Consider the following 19,371-nt stretch of genomic DNA (forward strand, 5'->3'; position numbering starts at 1 on the left):
GTGAGGTGGGGGAGGGTGAGGTGGGGGGAGATCAGGGATGGAGGTGAGGTGGGGGAGGGGGAGGGGGAGGTGGGGGAGATCAGGGATGGAGGTGAGGTGGGGGAGGGTGGGTGGGGGAGATCAGGGATGGAGGTGAGGTGGGGGAGGGTGAGGTGGGGGAGGGATCGAGGATGGGGAGGGTGAGGTGGGGAGGGTGGGGTGGGGGGAGATCAGGGATGGAGGTGAGGTGGGGGGAGGGTGAGGGTGGGGGGAGATCAGGGATGGAGGTGAGGTGGGGGAGGGCGGGGTGGGGGGAGATCAGGGATGGAGGTGAGGTGGGGGAGGGTGGGGTGGGGGGAGATCAGGGATGGAGGTGAGGTGGGGGAGGGCGGGGTGGGGGGAGATCAGGATGGAGGTGAGGTGGGGGAGGGGCGTGGGTGGGGGGAGATCAGGGATGGAGGTGAGGTGGGGGAGGGCGGGGTGGGGGAGATCAGGGATGGTGGTGAGGTGGGGGTGGGGGAGGGCGGGGTGGGGGGAGATCAGGGATGGTGGTGAGGTGGGGGAGGGCGGGGTGGGGGGAGATCAGGGATGGTGGTGAGGTGGGGGAGGGCGGGGTGGGGGGAGATCAGGGATGGTGGTGAGGTGGGGGAGGGCGGGGTGGGGGGAGATCAGGGATGGTGGTGAGGTGGGGGAGGGTGAGGTGGGGGAGGGCGGGGTGGGGGGAGATCAGGGATGGTGGTGAGGTGGGGGAGATCAGGGATGGTGGTGAGGTGGGGGAGGGCGGGGTGGGGGGAGATCAGGGATGGAGGTGAGGTGGGGGAAGGTGAGGTGGGGGAGGGTGGGGTGGGGTGGGGTGGGGTGGGGTGGGGGGAGATCAGGGATGGAGGTGAGGTGGGGGAGGGTGAGGTGGGGGAGGGTGGGGTGGGGGAGATCAGGGATGGAGGTGAGGTGGGGGAGGGTGGGGTAGGGGGTGATCAGGGATGGAGGTGAGGTGGGGGAGGGTGAGGTGGGGGGAGATCAGGGATGGAGGTGAGGTGGGGGAGGGTGAGGTGGGGGAGGGTGGGGTGGGGGGAGATCAGGGATGGAGGTGAGGTGGGGGAGGGTGGGGTGGGGGGAGATCAGGGATGGAGGTGAGGTGGGGGAGGGTGGGGTGGGGGGAGATCAGGGATGGAGGTGAGGTGGGGGAGGGCGGGGTGGGGGAGATCAGGATGGAGGTGAGGTGGGGGAGGGTGAGGTGGGGGGGAGATCAGGGATGGAGGTGAGGTGGGGGAGGGCGGGGTGGGGGGAGATCAGGGATGGAGGTGAGGTGGGGGAGGGCGGGGTGGGGGAGATCAGGGCTGGAGGTGAGGTGGGGGAGGGCGGGGTGGGGGGAGATCAGGGATGGTGGTGAGGTGGGGGAGGGTGGGGTGGGGGGAGATCAGGGATGGAGGTGAGGTGGGGGAGGGTGAGGTGGGGGAGGGTGAGGTGGGGGAGGGGAGGGTGGGGAGGGGAGGGTGGGGTGGGGGGAGGGGAGGGTGGGGTGGGGGGAGATCAGGGATGGAGGTGAGGTGGGGGAGGGGAGGGTGGGGTGGGGGGAGATCAGGGATGGAGGTGAGGTGGGGGAGGGTGAGGTGGGGGGAGATCAGGGATGGAGGTGAGGTGGGGGAGGGTGAGGTGGGGGGAGATCAGGGATGGAGGTGAGGTGGGGGTGGGGGGAGATCAGGGATGGAGGTGAGGTGGGGGAGGGTGAGGTGGGGGAGTGAGGTGGGGGAGGGTGGGGTGGGGGAAGGTCAGGGATGGAGGTGAGGTGGGGGAGGGTAGGGTGAGGTGGGGGAGGGTGAGGTGGGGGAGGGTGAGGTGGGGGAGGGTGAGGTGGGGGGAGATCAGGGATGGAGGTGAGGTGGGGGAGGGTGAGGTGGGGGAGGGTGGGGTGGGGTGGGGGGGAAATCAGGGATAGAGGTGAGGTGGGGGGAGATCAGGATGGAGGTGAGGTGGGGGAGGGTGAGGTGGGGGGAGATCAGGGATGGAGGTGAGGTGGGGGAGGGTGAGGGTGGGGGGAGATCAGGGATGGAGGTGAGGTGGGGGAGGGTGAGGTGGGGGGAGATCAGGGATGGAGGTGAGGTGGGGGAGGGTGAGGTGGGGGGAGATCAGGGATGGAGGTGAGGTGGGGGAGGGTGAGGTGGGGGAGGGTGAGGTGGGGGAGGGTGAGGTGGGGGAGTGAGGTGGGGGAGGGTGAGGTGGGGGAGTGAGGTGGGGGAGGGTGAGGTGGGGAGTGAGGTGGGGGGGAGTGAGGTGGGGGAGTGAGGTGGGGGAGTGGGGTGGGGGAGGGTGGGGTGGGGGAAGGTCAGGGATGGAGGTGAGGTGGGGGAGGGTAGGGTGAGGTGGGGGAGGGTAGGGTGAGGTGGGGGAGGGTAGGGTGAGGTGGGGGAGGGTAGGGTGAGGTGGGGGAGGGGAGGGTAGGGTGGGGTGGGGTGGGGGAGGGTAGGGTGGGGTGGGGTGGGGGAAGATCAGGGATGAAGGTGAGGTGGGGGAGGGTAGGGTGGGGTGGGGGAAGATCAGGGATGGAGGGGAGATCAGGGATGGAGGTGAGGTGGGGGAGGGCGGGGTGGGGGGAGATCAGGGATGGAGGTGAGGTGGGGGAGATCAGGGATGGAGGTGAGGTGGGGGAGGGCGGGGTGGGGGGAGATCAGGGATGGAGGTGTGGTGGGGGAGGGCGGGGTGGGGGGAGATCAGGGATGGAGGTGAGGTGGGGGAGGGCGGGGTGGGGGGAGATCAGGGATGGAGGTGAGGTGGGGGAGGGCGGGGTGGGGGGAGATCAGGGATGGTGGTGAGGTGGGGGTGGGGGAGGGCGGGGTGGGGGGAGATCAGGGATGGTGGTGAGGTGGGGGAGGGCGGGGTGGGGGGAGATCAGGGATGGTGGTGAGGTGGGGGAGGGCGGGGTGGGGGGAGATCAGGGATGGTGGTGAGGTGGGGGAGGGCGGGGTGGGGGGAGATCAGGGATGGTGGTGAGGTGGGGGAGGGCGAGGTGGGGGGAGATCAGGGATGGTGGTGAGGTGGGGGAGATCAGGGATGGTGGTGAGGTGGGGGAGGGCGGGGTGGGGGGAGATCAGGGATGGAGGTGAGGTGGGGGAAGGTGAGGTGGGGGAGGGTGGGGTGGGGTGGGGTGGGGGGAGATCAGGGATGGAGGTGAGGTGGGGGAGGGTGAGGTGGGGGGAGATCAGGGATGGAGGTGAGGTGGGGGAGGGTGGGGTGGGGGGAGATCAGGGATGGAGGTGAGGTGATGGAGGTGAGGTGGGGGAGGGGAGGGTGGGGAGGGGAGGGTGGGGTGGGGGGAGGGGAGGGTGGGGTGGGGGGAGGGGAGGGTGGGGTGGGGGGAGGGGAGGGTGGGGTGGGGGGAGATCAGGGATGGAGGTGAGGTGGGGGAGGGGAGGGTGGGGTGGGGGGAGATCAGGGATGGAGGTGAGGTGGGGGGGGGAGGGGAGGGTGAGGTGGGGGGGGGGGAGGGGAGGGTGAGGTGGGGGAGGGGAGGGTGAGGTGGGGGAGGGGAGGGTGGGGTGGGGGAGGGGAGGGTGGGGTGGGGGGAGATCAGGGATGGAGGTGAGGTGGGGGAGGGGAGGGTGAGGTGGGGGAGGGGAGGGTGAGGTGGGGGAGGGGAGGGTGAGGTGGGGGGAGATCAGGGATGGAGGTGAGGTGGGGGAGGGTGGGGTGGGGGGAGATCAGGGATGGAGGTGAGGTGGGGGAGGGTGGGGTGGGGGGAGATCAGGGATGGAGGTGAGGTGGGGGAGGGTGAGGTGGGGGGAGATCAGGGATGGAGGTGAGGTGGGGGAGGGGGAGGGGGAGGTGGGGGGAGATCAGGGATGGAGGTGAGGTGGGGGAGGGTGAGGTGGGGGGAGATCAGGGATGGAGGTGAGGTGGGGGAGGGTGAGGTGGGGGAGGGTGGGGTGGGGGGAGATCAGGGATGGAGGTGAGGTGGGGGAGGGTGGGGTGGGGGGAGATCAGGGATGGAGGTGAGGTGGGGGAGGGCGGGGTGGGGGGAGATCAGGGATGGAGGTGAGGTGGGGGAGGGTGAGGTGGGGGGAGATCAGGGATGGAGGTGAGGTGGGGGAGGGCGGGGTGGGGGGAGATCAGGGATGGAGGTGAGGTGGGGGAGGGCGGGGTGGGGGGAGATCAGGGATGGAGGTGAGGTGGGGGAGGGCGGGGTGGGGGGAGATCAGGGATGGTGGTGAGGTGGGGGTGGGGGAGGGCGGGGTGGGGGGAGATCAGGGATGGTGGTGAGGTGGGGGAGGGCGGGGTGGGGGGAGATCAGGGATGGTGGTGAGGTGGGGGAGGGCGGGGTGGGGGGAGATCAGGGATGGTGGTGAGGTGGGGGAGGGCGGGGTGGGGGGAGATCAGGGATGGTGGTGAGGTGGGGGAGGGTGAGGTGGGGGAGGGCGGGGTGGGGGGAGATCAGGGATGGTGGTGAGGTGGGGGAGATCAGGGATGGTGGTGAGGTGGGGGGAGGGCGGGGTGGGGGGAGATCAGGGATGGAGGTGAGGTGGGGGAAGGTGAGGTGGGGGAAGGTGAGGTGGGGGAGGGTGGGGTGGGGTGGGGTGGGGGGAGATCAGGGATGGAGGTGAGGTGGGGGAGGGTGAGGTGGGGGAGGGTGAGGTGGGGGAGGGTGGGGTGGGGGGAGATCAGGGATGGAGGTGAGGTGGGGGAGGGTGGGGTAGGGGGTGATCAGGGATGGAGGTGAGGTGGGGGAGGGTGAGGTGGGGGGAGATCAGGGATGGAGGTGAGGTGGGGGAGGGTGAGGTGGGGGAGGGTGGGGTGGGGGGAGATCAGGGATGGAGGTGAGGTGGGGGAGGGTGGGGTGGGGGGAGATCAGGGATGGAGGTGAGGTGGGGGAGGGTGGGGTGGGGGGAGATCAGGGATGGAGGTGAGGTGGGGGAGGGCGGGGTGGGGGGAGATCAGGGATGGAGGTGAGGTGGGGGAGGGTGAGGTGGGGGGAGATCAGGGATGGAGGTGAGGTGGGGGAGGGCGGGGTGGGGGGAGATCAGGGATGGAGGTGAGGTGGGGGAGGGCGGGGTGGGGGGAGATCAGGGATGGAGGTGAGGTGGGGGAGGGCGGGGTGGGGGGAGATCAGGGATGGTGGTGAGGTGGGGGAGGGCGGGGTGGGGGGAGATCAGGGATGGTGGTGAGGTGGGGGAGGGGAGGGTGGGGAGGGGAGGGTGGGGTGGGGGGAGGGGAGGGTGGGGTGGGGGGAGGGGAGGGTGGGGTGGGGGGAGATCAGGGATGGAGGTGAGGTGGGGGAGGGGAGGGTGGGGTGGGGGGAGATCAGGGATGGAGGTGAGGTGGGGGAGGGTGAGGTGGGGGGAGATCAGGGATGGAGGTGAGGTGGGGGAGGGTGAGGTGGGGGGAGATCAGGGATGGAGGTGAGGTGGGGTGGGGGGAGATCAGGGATGGAGGTGAGGTGGGGGAGGGTGAGGTGGGGGGGTGAGGTGGGGGAGTGAGGTGGGGGAGTGAGGTGGGGGAGTGAGGTGGGGGAGGGTGGGGTGGGGGAAGGTCAGGGATGGAGGTGAGGTGGGGGAGGGTAGGGTGAGGTGGGGGAGGGTAGGGTGAGGTGGGGGAGGGTAGGGTGGGGTGGGGTGGGGGAAGATCAGGGATGAAGGTGAGGTGGGGGAGGGTAGGGTGTGGTGGGGGGAGATCAGGGATGGTGGTGAGGTGGGGGAGATCAGGGATGGTGGTGAGGTGGGGGAGGGCGGGGTGGGGGGAGATCAGGGATGGAGGTGAGGTGGGGGAAGGTGAGGTGGGGGAAGGTGAGGTGGGGGAGGGTGGGGTGGGGGAGGGTGGGGGGAGATCAGGGATGGAGGTGAGGTGGGGGAGGGTGAGGTGGGGGAGGGTGAGGTGGGGGAGGGTGAGGTGGGGGGAGATCAGGGATGGAGGTGAGGTGGGGGAGGGTGGGGTGGGGGGAGATCAGGGATGGAGGTGAGGTGGGGGAGGGTGAGGTGGGGGAGGGTGAGGTGGGGGAGGGTGGGGTGGGGGGAGATCAGGGATGGAGGTGAGGTGGGGGAGGTGAGGTGGGGGAGGGTGAGGTGGGGGAGGGTGGGGTGGGGGGAGATCAGGGATGGAGGTGAGGTGGGGGAGGGTGGGGTGGGGGAGGGTGAGGTGGGGGAGGGTGGGGTGGGGGGAGATCAGGGATGGAGGTGAGGTGGGGGAGGGTGAGGTGGGGGGAGATCAGGGATGGAGGTGAGGTGGGGGAGGGTGAGGTGGGGGAGGGTGAGGTGGGGGAGGGTGAGGTGGGGGAGGGTGGGGTGGGGGGAGATCAGGGATGGAGGTGAGGTGGGGGAGGGTGGGGTGGGGGAGGGTGAGGTGGGGGAGGGTGAGGTGGGGGGAGATCAGGGATGGAGGTGAGGTGGGGGAGGGTGGGGTGGGGGAGGGTGAGGTGGGGGAGGGTGGGGTGGGGGGAGATCAGGGATGGAGGTGAGGTGGGGGAGGGTGAGGTGGGGGGAGATCAGGGATGGAGGTGAGGTGGGGGAGGGGGAGGGGGAGGTGGGGGGAGATCAGGGATGGAGGTGAGGTGGGGGAGGGTGAGGTGGGGGGAGATCAGGGATGGAGGTGAGGTGGGGGAGGGTGAGGTGGGGGAGGGTGGGGTGGGGGGAGATCAGGGATGGAGGTGAGGTGGGGGAGGGGGAGGGGGAGGTGGGGGGAGATCAGGGATGGAGGTGAGGTGGGGGAGGGTGGGGTGGGGGGAGATCAGGGATGGAGGTGAGGTGGGGGAGGGTGGGGTGGGGGGAGATCAGGGATGGAGGTGAGGTGGGGGAGGGTGGGGTAGGGGGTGATCAGGGATGGAGGTGAGGTGGGGGAGGGTGAGGTGGGGGGAGATCAGGGATGGAGGTGAGGTGGGGGAGGGTGAGGTGGGGGAGGGTGAGGTGGGGGAGGGTGAGGTGGGGGAGGGTGAGGTGGGGGAGGGTGAGGTGGGGGGAGATCAGGGATGGAGGTGAGGTGGGGGAGGGTGGGGTGGGGGGAGATCAGGGATGGAGGTGAGGGGGGGGAGGGTGGGGTGGGGGGAGATCAGGGATGGAGGTGAGTGGGGGAGGGTGAGGTGGGGGAGGGTGAGGTGGGGGGAGATCAGGGATGGAGGTGAGGTGGGGGAGGGTGAGGTGGGGGAGGGTGAGGTGGGGGAGGGTGGGGTGGGGTGGGTGGGAAATCAGGGATAGAGGTGAGGTGGGGGGAGATCAGGGATGGAGGTGAGGTGGGGGAGGGTGAGGTGGGGGGAGATCAGGGATGGAGGTGAGGTGGGGGAGGGTGAGGTGGGGGGAGATCAGGGATGGAGGTGAGGTGGGGGAGGGTGAGGTGGGGGGAGATCAGGGATGGAGGTGAGGTGGGGGAGGGTGAGGTGGGGGGAGATCAGGGATGGAGGTGAGGTGGGGGAGGGTGAGGTGGGGGGAGATCAGGGATGGAGGTGAGGTGGGGGAGGGTGAGGTGGGGGAGGGTGAGGTGGGGGAGGGTGAGGTGGGGGAGGGTGAGGTGGGGGAGGGTGAGGTGGGGGAGGGTGAGGTGGGGGAGGGTGAGGTGGGGGAGTGAGGTGGGGGAGGGTGAGGTGGGGGAGTGTGAGGTGGGGGAGGGTGAGGTGGGGGAGGGTGAGGTGGGGGAGTGAGGTGGGGGAGTGAGGTGGGGGAGTGGGGTGGGGAGGGTGGGGTGGGGGAGGGTGGGGTGGGGGAGGGTGGGGTGGGGGAAGGTCAGGGATGGAGGTGAGGTGGGGGAGGGTAGGGTGAGGTGGGGGAGGGTAGGGTGAGGTGGGGGAGGGTAGGGTGAGGTGGGGGAGGGTAGGGTGAGGTGGGGGGAGGGGAGGGTAGGGTGAGGTGGGGGAGGGGAGGGTAGGGTGGGGTGGGGTGGGGGAGGGTAGGGTGGGGTGGGGTGGGGGAAGATCAGGGATGGAGGTGAGGTGGGGGAGGGCGGGGTGGGGGGAGATCAGGGATGGAGGTGAGGTGGGGGAGATCAGGGATGGAGGTGAGGTGGGGGAGGGCGGGGTGGGGGGAGATCAGGGATGGAGGTGTGGTGGGGGAGGGCGGGGAGGGCGGGGTGGGGGGAGATCAGGGATGGAGGTGTGGTGGGGGAGGGCGGGGAGGGCGGGGTGGGGGGAGATCAGGGATGGAGGTGAGGTGGGGGAGATCAGGGATGGAGGTGAGGTGGGGGAGGGCGGGGTGGGGGGAGATCAGGGATGGAGGTGAGGTGGGGGAGGGCGGGGTGGGGGGAGATCAGGGATGGTGGTGAGGTGGGGGTGGGGGAGGTGGGGGTGGGGGAGGTGGGGGTGGGGGAGGTGGGGGTGGGGGAGGGCGGGGTGGGGGGAGATCAGGGATGGTGGTGAGGTGGGGGAGGGCGGGGTGGGGGGAGATCAGGGATGGTGGTGAGGTGGGGGAGGGCGGGGTGGGGGGAGATCAGGGATGGTGGTGAGGTGGGGGAGGGCGGGGTGGGGGGAGATCAGGGATGGTGGTGAGGTGGGGGAGGGCGGGGTGGGGGGAGATCAGGGATGGTGGTGAGGTGGGGGAGGGCGGGGTGGGGGGAGATCAGGGATGGTGGTGAGGTGGGGGAGGGTGAGGTGGGGGAGGGTGAGGTGGGGGAGGGCGAGGTGGGGGAGGGTGAGGTGGGGGAGGGCGGGGTGGGGGGAGATCAGGGATGGTGGTGAGGTGGGGGAGATCAGGGATGGTGGTGAGGTGGGGGAGGGCGGGGTGGGGGGAGATCAGGGATGGAGGTGAGGTGGGGGAAGGTGAGGTGGGGGAAGGTGAGGTGGGGGAGGGTGGGGTGGGGTGGGGTGGGGGGAGATCAGGGATGGAGGTGAGGTGGGGGAGGGTGAGGTGGGGGGAGATCAGGGATGGAGGTGAGGTGGGGGAGGGTGGGGTGGGGGGAGATCAGGGATGGAGGGGAGGTGATGGAGGTGAGGTGGGGGAGGTGAGGTGGGGGAGGGGAGGGTGGGGAGGGGAGGGTGAGGTGGGGGAGGGGAGGGTGGGGAGGGGAGGGTGGGGTGGGGGGAGGGGAGGGTGGGGTGGGGGGAGGGGAGGGTGGGGTGGGGGGAGATCAGGGATGGAGGTGAGGTGGGGGAGGGGAGGGTGAGGTGGGGGAGGGGAGGGTGAGGTGGGGGAGGGGAGGGTGAGGTGGGGGAGGGGAGGGTGGGGTGGGGGGAGATCAGGGATGGAGGTGAGGTGGGGGAGGGGAGGGTGGGGTGGGGGGAGATCAGGGATGGAGGTGAGGTGGGGGGGGGAGGGGAGGGTGAGGTGGGGTGGGGGAGGGTGGGGTGGGGGAGGGGAGGGTGGGGTGGGGGGAGATCAGGGATGGAGGTGAGGTGGGGGAGGGGAGGGTGAGGTGGGGGAGGGGAGGGTGAGGTGGGGGGAGATCAGGGATGGAGGTGAGGTGGGGGAGGGTGGGGTGGGGGGAGATCAGGGATGGAGGTGAGGTGGGGGAGGGTGGGGTGGGGTGGGGGGAGATCAGGGATGGAGGTGAGGTGGGGGAGGGTGGGGTGGGGGGAGATCAGGGATGGAGGTGAGGTGGGGGAGGGTGGGGTGGGGTGGGGGGAGATCAGGGATGGAGGTGAGGTGGGGGAGGGGATAGGGGAATGGTGTGAGGTGGGGGGAGGTCGGGGATGAGGATGAATGGTGGGTGGTGGGGGGGGAATGGGCAGGTGCTGAACCGAGGGATAATGGCGGCTCTCACCGAGTGACCGCGACGACAGAAAGACAGGCTCCACAGGGGCCGCTCCTCAACACGGAGAATTCGATCTTCTCTTCCCCTCTTGTTTATTATTAACCTTAGATTTAATAACAATAACCAATGTTACTACAATTTGTTTGAAAAAAATAAAACCGAACTGATGAAACAACCTTCTCGAGGATCTCAATAACATTCAACCTGATTGGCTGCCTTTCGAACAGGTTTAACCATTAAGAGTGCGCTGTGGGATGGGGCGGGGCGATGAACGGAACCGTGACACATGCGCAGTCGCTGTGGGTGAGCGCACATTGTAGTTGTTGAATGATTCCTGACTTCAATGCTACTTCAGGTCACACCAAATATATCAGAGAGGGTCTTGGATTTAGAATGAATTTAGCAAATTGAAATCAGCAAATACCTCAAGAGCTTAGTCTTCACTGGCATGGAAAAAAACCCCATTTAAAAATTTCATTCATGGGATTTGCTCATCAAAGTCTGCACCAACATTTATTGCCCATCCATAATTGCCCAGAGGGAAGAGTCAACCACATTGCTTTGGTCTGGGGTCACATGCAGACCAGACTAGGTAAGGATGGCAATTTCCTTTCCTAAAGGACATTAGAGAACCAGATGGATTTTCCTGACAGTCAGCAATGGTTATTATTAAATGCTTACTTCCAAAATATTATTGAATTCGAATTCCACCATCTGCCATGGTGGGATCTGAACTCAGGTCCCCAGAATATTAGAGTCAAGCTTAGAGTGGTGCTGGAAAAGCACAGCAGGTCAGACAGCATCTGAAGAGTCGGAATATCGACATTTCGGTCAAATCTTGACTCTAATCTCCAGCATTTGCAGTACCCACCTCTCCTCAGAATATTACCTGAGTCTCTGGATTAACAGTTCAGTGATAGTACTACTAGGTCTTTGCTGACCAAAAGTTATTCACTCGTCATAGGCTCAAGCCCTAACCTCTATTTTAGCCTTGATCAAAGCATCTGGTTTTCATAGGAAAAATGCACACGTCATGGATTAAAGGTGTTCCATTAAGCAACCAGCATAATTAAGAGACTCTGTGGCCATCTCATCCATACTGAGGCAGCCTTCAATGAACTGAATTCATGCTATATGTCTTCAAAAAATTACATAGGTTAAAGAACCTGACCCTCAAAAGTACAAGAGTTTAGATTAGAGTGGTGCTGGAAAATCACAGCAGGTCAGGCAGCATCTGAGGAGCAGAACAATCGATGTTTTGGTCAAAAGCCCTTAATCAGGAATGGAGGCAGGGAGCCTCCAGGGTGGAGAGATAAGTGGGGGTTTTGGAGGGGGGAGGTGGGGCTGGGGAGAAGGTAGCAAAGAGTACAATAAGTGAATTGGGTGGTGATGGAGGTGATCGTTCAGAGAGGAGGGTCGGGGAAGGTAGCAAAGAGTATAATGGGTGGATGGAGGTGGGGGTGACGGTGATAGGTCCAAGGGGTGGGTGGAGCAGATAGGTGGGAAGGGAGATCGGCAGGTAGGACAGGTCATGGGGACGGTGCTGAGCTGGAAGGTTGGAAATGGGGTAAGGTGAGGGGAGGGGAAATGAGGAAACTGGTGAAGTTCAATTGATGCCCTGGGGTTGAAGTGTTCTGAGGCGGAAAATGAGGAGTTCTTCCTCCAGGTGTCGGGTGGTGAGGGAACGGCGGTGGACAAGTCCCAGGACCTGCATATGGGGCGGTGGGGTTGATTGGTGTGGGTGTCCCGGAGATGTTCCCTAAAGCGCTCTGCGAGGGGGCATCCAGTCTCTCCAATGTACAGGAGACCGCATCAGGGGCAATGGATACACTAAATGACATTTGTGGATGTGCAGGTGAAACTTTAATGGATGTGGAAGGCTCCTTTGGGGCCTTGGATGGAGGTGAGGGAGGAGATGTGGGTGCAGATTTTGCAATTCCTATGGTGGCAGGGGAAGGTGCCAGGACTGGAGGGTGGGTTCTTAGGGGGTGTGGACCTGACCAGTAGTCACGGAGGGAATGGTCTTTGCGGAAAGTGGAAAGGAGTGGGGAGGGAAATATATCTCTGGTGGTGGGGTCCGTTTGGAGGTGGCGGAAATGTTGGCGGTTGATGTGGTTAATGCGAAGGTTGGTAGCGTGGAAAGTGAGGACTGGGGGATCTGTCCTTGTTACGGTTGGAGGGGTGGTGTTTGAGGGCGGAGGGGCAGGATATGGATGAGATGTGTTGGAGGGCATCTTCAACCATGTGGGAAGAGAAATTGTGGTGTCTAACGAAGGAGGCCATCTGGTGTGTTCTGTGGTGGAACTGGTCCTCCTGGGAGCAGATACGGCAGAGGCAGAGGAATTGGGAATACAGGATGGCATTTTTGCAGGAGGTAGGGTGGGAAGAGGTGTAATCCAGGTAGCTGTGGGAGATGGTGGGTTTGTAAAAAAATGTCAGTGTCAAGTGGGTTGTCATTAATGGAGATGGAGAGGTCCAGGAATGGGAGGGAGGAGTCAGAGATTGTCCAGGTGAACTTAAGGTCAGTGTGGAATGTGTTGGTGAAGTTGATGAACTGCTCAACCTCCTTGCAGGAGCACGAGGTGGCGCCAATGCAGTCATCAATGTAATGGAGGAAAAGGTGGGGAGTGGTGCCAGTGTAACTATGGAAGATGGACAGTTCTACATAGCCGACAAAGAGACAGGCATGGCTGGGGCCCATACGGGTGCCCATGGCTACCTCTTTGGTCTGGACGAAGTGGGAGGATTCAAAGGAGAAATTGTTAAGGGTGAGGACCAGTTCAGCCAAACAAATGAGAGTGTCAGAGGAAGGGTACTGGTGGGGACATCAGGAGAGGAAGAACAGAGGGCTTGGAGGCCCTGGTCATGGCGGAAGGAGGTATAGAGGGATTGGATATCCATGGTGAAGATGAGGCGTTGGTGACCAGAGAAACAGAAGACTTGGAGGAGGTGGTGGGCATGGACTTTGGGGATAGGACAGTATTGAGATAGGTGGAGATGAGTTTGGTGGGGCAGGAGCAGGCTGAGACAATGGGGTGGCCGGGGTGGTCAGGCTTGTGGATCTTGGGAAGGAGGTAGAATCAGGCGGAGTGGGGTTCCGGATTACAAGGTTGGAAGCTGTGGGTGGGAGATCTCCTGAGGTGATTAGGTTGAGTATGGTCTGAGAGATGATGGTTTGGTGATAGGGGGGTGAGGTCATGGTCAAGGGGGCAGTAGGAGGAGGTGTCTTCAAATTGGAGTCTGGCTTCAGCGGTGTAGAGGTCAGTGCACCAAAATACCACTGCACCCCCTTTATCCGCTGGTGGGGTTGGGATTGGAGCAGAGGGAGTGGAGGGCTGCGCATTGTGAGGGTGAGATGTTGGAATGGGAAAGAGGGATAGACAGTTTGAGGCGGTTAATGTCTCGGCGGCAGTTGGAAATGAAGAGATCGAGGGCGGGTAATAAGCCAGCACGCAGTGTCCAGGTGGATGGAGTGTGTTGGAGGCGAGTGAAGGGGTCCTCGGAAGGTGGACAGGAGTCCTGATTGTAAAAGTAAGCTTGGAGGCGGAGGCGGCGGAAGAAGTGTTCAACGTCACGACACATATTAAATTCATTGATGCGTGGGTGGAGGGGGATAAAGGTAAGGCCTTTGCTGAGGACTGATTGCTCATCCTCAGTGAGGGGGAGGTCTGGGTGGATGGTGAAAACCCGGCAGGGCTGGGAGCTAGGTCCTGATTTAGGTGTGGAGCTGAAGCCACATAAATGGAGTTCCATTTACAGCAGCGGGGGGAGATATTCTGTGCTGAGTGGCTCATCACTAATTCCCCAAAGCCTCACCACAATCTACAATTCACAGGTCTCAGTTATGACAATACTTTGCTTTATATTGTTCCCTCATTGGACATGGGCATCACTCATTGACTAGCATTTATTTCTGATTTGTGTTTTGTCGATGAGGAACAGGTTTTGGAGAATCAGTAAGTGAGTTATTCCCCACAGTACTCCTAGCCTGTGACTTGCTGTTGTGGCCACTGTGTTTATGTGGTTAGTCTCAAGTCAATAATAAACCCAAGGATGTTGATAGTGAAGGATTCAATAATGGTAACACCACTGAATAACAAGGGCAGGGTTTATTGGAGATAGTCATTGCCTGTATACTGTTGCAACTTTGTTCTTTAAAATTAATTTTCTGCCTATTCCTATCATGTTACGTGTTGGCCGAGTTTTTGTGTTATAGGTCTGTTCAATCCTACAGTGATACACTTCCTCCCGATCCTATTACATTATAATAATTCAATCTTGTTTGGTGTAGTTCTCAATGCTATAGTGTTTTAACTCTCCTTCATTGCAGAAGGAAACTGTTACATTCAATTAGACCTTTTCCCGGCTTTATTTTGTCACAAATATATCACAAAGTTACACTACTAAAGGCTGTGTCCATTTTGTAACTACTCGGTGTCCATTAATACTTCCATATCACAGGCAGCCAAGAGATGATTGTGCAGCTAACATATTTCTGATAAATAAGGTAAAAACAATGACTGCAGATGCTGGAAACCAGATTCTGGATTAGTGGTGCTGGAAGAGCATAGCAGTTCAGGCAGCATCCAAGTAGCTTCGAAATCGACGTTTCGGGCAAAAGCCCTTCATCAGGAATAAAGGCAGTGAGCTTGAAGCGTGGAGAGATAAGCTCGAGGAGGGTGGGGGTGGGGAGAAAGTAGCATAGAGTACAATGGGTGAGTGGGGGAGGGGATGAAGGTGATAGGTCAAAGAGGAGAGGGTGGAGTGGATAGGTGGAAAAGAAGATAGGCAGGTAGGACAAGTTATGGGGACAGTTATAAATGCTGACTGAGAAAAGATACCAGGAAAATTGCATGCAACACTGAGTAGTGCTGTGGTCTTTTTATATTCCCTGAGGTGCAAGTTAGAACTTTCATTCAAACTCTTTCAGAACTGGACTGAAGTTATGGCCCAAAAGTTTTCTTTATATTCATTCATGGGTGTCACTGTCCAGAAATTTGATAATTGGGGATTCTGTGATGGTAAAGTCATTGAACGTCAAGATGGAATGGTTAGAATGTCTCCTATTGGAGATGGTCATTGTCTGGCATTTGTGAGGGTCAAATGTTACTTGCCGGTTTTCAGCTCAAGTCTGGATATTGTCTAGATCTTGTTACATTTGAATATGGATTGCTTCTGTATCTGAAAAGTCATCAATGACCCTGAACATTGAACAATCATCAGTGAACATCTTCACTTCTGACCTGATGATGGAGGGAAGGTCCTTGATGAAGCAACTGGAGATGGTTGGGCCTAAGACACTAGCCTGATGAAACTCCTGCAGAGATGTCTTGGAGATGAGATGACTGACCTCCAACAACCACAACCATCTTCCTATGTGTCACATATGACTTCAGCCAGAAGAAACTTTTCCCCTTGGAATTGGTGATCAGGTGACATAGATTTAAGGAGTTTTAGAGGGGATGTGAGAAAATTTGTTTTTCACCATGAGGCTGGTGGGAATCTGGAACATACTCTCTGTAAGGATAGAGGTAGAAGCTTTCAGTATAAGAAGTAATCAGGTGTACACTTGCGCTGCTAACACATACAAGGCCAAGGGCCAAGTCCTGGAGTTGAGAATAGTTAGTTGGTTGATTTTGACCTGTGCAGATCTAATGGGCCTTTTTTTGTGCTGGTAGATCTCTACGACTCAGGAGAATCAGTTAAATCTAGGGATAATCAATTAAGTAAAACCTGATATAGAGGTACACTGTCTTTGGATTTGAATCACTGTAAATTGATAGTGTTAGGAATAAGTTGAAGTTTGTTTTCGTGGACATTTTAAGATTTTTCCAACTGAGTTGTATATCTGGATAGCTTGCTTTCTGTTTTGTTTTCTCTTTGGTGTCGTAACTGTCTGTTCCATCGTTAGAGAAAATCTGCAGCCTTGTATGAGTTAGTGTGTGGCCACCATGTTGACTAAATACTTTTAATAAAAGATCTGTCGGTCAGATTTAATTCTGGGATCTGACTTGTCTGGTTGTCAGCTGGGATCATAGCAGAGCACATGATAACTGAGCTGCTGCAACGGTTTCACATTTCAGCTCAACCTTTTGCTAGGTTTAGCTCGTTATTTCATGTCAAAGGTTAACCCATTTGATGACACAGCTATAGTTTGCAACATAATGAAACAGTTCAGATTTCAGTTAGAACAAGTGTCTCAATAACCTTTATGTAATATAATACTCACCCTGAATTTTACAAGGGCAGAGAACTGGGTGAAAAACACCCGAGCGAGGGCTTGCTGACACCTGTCCAATGACATAGGAATATAGCAACAGGAATAAGCCATTCATGTTCCATCACGAGGCCTGTGGCTTCACTCCATATGCCTACCTTTGAACCATATCCCTTAATACCTTTGCATAACAAAAATTTATCTATCTCAGACTTAAAATTAACAACTGACCCTGTATAACCACTGTTTATGGAAGAGTTCCAAACCTCAACCATCCTTTCTGTGTAGAAGTGTTCTCTAATATTTCTCCTAAATTGCCTGGCCTTGATTTTTAAACTATCCTCTCTTATTCCAGAATCTCCAACCAGTGGAAATAGCTGTGGTATTGCATGATATTTTTAAAACAGCCAAATTATCACCTAAATTTGCACCCTTAATTAATTTTAATTGCTGTTAATGATGTATGAATTTATTAAAAGGTATGTTGCTGCCTGTCCCTATTCTGCGGTTATGTCAGAGCCCGGGTATCCCTGGAGAAGGAGCACGTGGTGTTCACCAACACCCTCAAGATTTTCAGGGAAAGGTGGGCACCATAGGGAGTGGAATGTATTATTTCCCCCTCCAATTCTATTTTGGTTTAATCCCTGCCCTCCCCCTCACTATTTTATCATGCAGCATTGCCCTCTGCGAAGGGCACTGCTTGTCACTGGCCACTTGAGTGTTTCCTTTCTTCCTGGTGATGGAAATTGAATAAAGATTTGTACACCTGTTGTCTCACACCTGCACACACAGAACATAGGTGCTGGGGAAAATATAAGCATTTCGGCAGTTAGGCGGTAGTGCGGAAAATATAAGCATTATCACAGTTAGGCGGTAGTGTGGGGTTAAAAACAACATAGGAGAAAGTGAGGACTGCAGATGCTGGAGATCAGAGCTGAAAATGTGTTGCTGGAAAAGCGCAGCAGGTCAGGCAGCATCCAGGGAGTAGGAGAATCGACGTTTCGGGCATGAGCCCTTCTTCAGGATTCCTGAAGAAGGGCTCATGCCCGAAACGTCGATTCTCCTGCTCCCTGGATGCTGCCTGACCTGCTGCGCTTTTCCAGCAGTTAAAAACAACATAATCAGGAAATAGCAAAAGAAAAGAAAAAAAATTAAAAGGTATGCTGGGGGAGATCCAAGATGGCAGTGGGCTGCTGTGCTGGGTTCTGTGCCATACCCCCTGGCAAGCTGGACATTTACAATAGGTAGTTCATCAATCACCCCAAGGAGACAAAACCTCTAATATAAACTTGCAGACATCTGGAGCTGCTAATATTGTGGTGTGACAGCTTTAAAACCAGAATGAAAGCAAATAAAGGAAAGGGGCCTATAGGAGTACAGCAGACAGGGCACTCCCCTACTGCATCAGGGGTGCCTGCAGCCAGTGCTCAAACTACCGGGGTGGCCCCTTTGGATTTAATGGAACAACAGCAGTAACTCTCAGATTTTTCCAAACTCCGAGAGAAGATTGAAGTAGTAGTGGAACCTCTATCTGCCATGCTGAAAAAGCATGAGCAGGAAATTCAATTGTTGGACTGAAGAATAGAGGCAGTGGAGGAGAGGACTGCGGCATCGGAGACCATGGCAGAGGTCTGGGGAGGAAGGTTCTGAACGCTGGAAGACCAGGTTCTGGTCCTTCAGGAGCAAGTGGACAACCTGGAAAATAAAAATAGAAGAAAAAATTTACAGCTCGTTGGTCTTCCAGAACACAAGGAAGGCGAGGACCTCATCGGCTTCCTGGAGAATTGGCTCTTGATGTTCCTGGGGCTGGAGTTGGAGTCGGGCCTGTTGAGTGTGGAGTGGGCCCACCGGATCACAATGCGCAGGTCCGGGTTAGACCTGCACCCCCACGCGGTCCCCGTGCATCTCCTGCATTATAAAGAAAAACAGTTAGTGGTTCAAACAGCAAGAAGACTGGGAAGAGATTCACAGGCTTTAATGTACAAAGGCTCAAGGATAATGTTTTTTTAGGATAAAAGCAAAATACTGCGGATGCTGGAAACTGAAACCTAAAGAGAAAGAGCTTTGACAAAGGGTCAGTTAGACTTGAAATGTCAGTTCTTTTCTCATCTTACAGATGCTGCCAGACCTGCTGGGATTTTCCAGCATTTTCTCTTTTGGTTAATGTTTTTTCAGGACTTCTCAGGAGCCCTAGTTAAGAAGAGAAGGGCATTTGATGAAGTTAAAAGAAAATTAAGAGACTTAAACATTCAATATTCCTTGAGGTACCTGGCTATGTTGTGTTTCGCTCATGGAGGGGCAGTGTATCATTTTAATTCTGCAGAAAAGGCCAAGGACATTGTGAATTCTCTCAATTAAAGGACTCGAGTCAGCGTGGGTGGTGGAGGGGCCGTCATAACGATATGGGGGTTTTTTTGTTTTTTGAATTGCCATTTTTTTTTTCTCCTCTCTCCCTTTTTTTGTGGTTATCAGCTTTATACGTACTGCCTTGATGTAAAATCAGAATTATCTTGTATATCAGTCAGTTGGGTATTATCTGGGGCTTTTTATATTGCTGTCCTTTTGTTTCTGGATTGAGGGTGGCTATACCTGTGGTTAAGATGTGTGTGTGGTTGCGGGGGAGGGTTATAGATGGGCATCCATTGTCAACTCAGAATGCAAATAACAGGTTTTCTTCACTTGTGAATTGCCTGGGGCTCGGGCACAGCTGGAGGGAGTTGGGATGATAGCAAGGATTGGGAGGAGTGCCCCCTATGGGCGGGGGGAGATCTTTAGTGAATTGGGGATTATTTGGGTGTTTGCTAAAGTTAAATGTAGTGATTAGTTTTTTAGTTGTTGTTTTTATAGGTGTGGTTTTTAGACTGTATAGAGTTAATGTCTTTGTCGCTTGCTGCACCACAGATAACCTTCCTCATCTTGGGAAACCAAGGGCTGCCCTGGATGACCATGGTTCACAATTTGTTCAGATGGTGCACCTGGAATGTAAAAGGGAGCCATTCCCCCATTAAAAGAAATAATGTGTTGTCAAGCCTTAGGAAGGAAGGTGTAGACATTGTCCTGCTGTAAGAGACACATTTAACTGATAAGGAACATCTGAAACTGCAGCAGGGGTTTAGAACATAGAACATAGAAGAATACAGCGCAGTACAGGCCCTTCGGCCCTCGATGTTGCGCCGATCAAAGCCCACCTAACCTACACTAACCCACTATCTTCCATATGCCTATCCAATGCCCGCTTAAATACCCATAAAGAGGGAGAGTCCACCACTGCTACTGGCAGGGCATTTCATGAACTTACGACTCGCTGAGTGAAGAACCTACCCCTAACATCAGTCCTATATCTACCCCCCCTTAATTTAAAGCTATGCCCCCTTGTAATAGCTGACTCCATACGTGGTGACAGGGTATTCTTCTCCTCCTTCAGCTCTAAGACTAGAGGAGTGGCTATACTGGTAAGAAGGAACCTCCCTTTCCAGGTAACTGAGCAAATTAAGGATGAACATGGACTGTTCATTATT

At 58.1% G+C, this 19,371-nt stretch overlaps 1 protein-coding gene across 1 annotated transcript in view; it reads right to left on the reverse strand.

Moving 5' to 3' along the window:
• The window catches only part of LOC140483664 (protein disulfide isomerase CRELD1-like), a 38,754-nt gene extending 28,851 nt beyond the window's left edge, over positions 1-9,903 (reverse strand). Inside the window, exons 1-2 of the mRNA XM_072582021.1 lie at positions 9,841-9,903; positions 9,646-9,739 (exon numbers count right to left, since the gene is read on the reverse strand). The gene's annotated coding sequence lies outside the window, so the exon portion shown is untranslated. The remainder of the gene's footprint in view (positions 1-9,645; positions 9,740-9,840) is intronic.
• Between the last annotated feature and the right edge of the window lie 9,468 nt (positions 9,904-19,371).

Source organism: Chiloscyllium punctatum, chromosome 12 (assembly GCF_047496795.1).
Source record: "Chiloscyllium punctatum isolate Juve2018m chromosome 12, sChiPun1.3, whole genome shotgun sequence".
Lineage (NCBI taxonomy): Eukaryota > Metazoa > Chordata > Chondrichthyes > Orectolobiformes > Hemiscylliidae > Chiloscyllium > Chiloscyllium punctatum.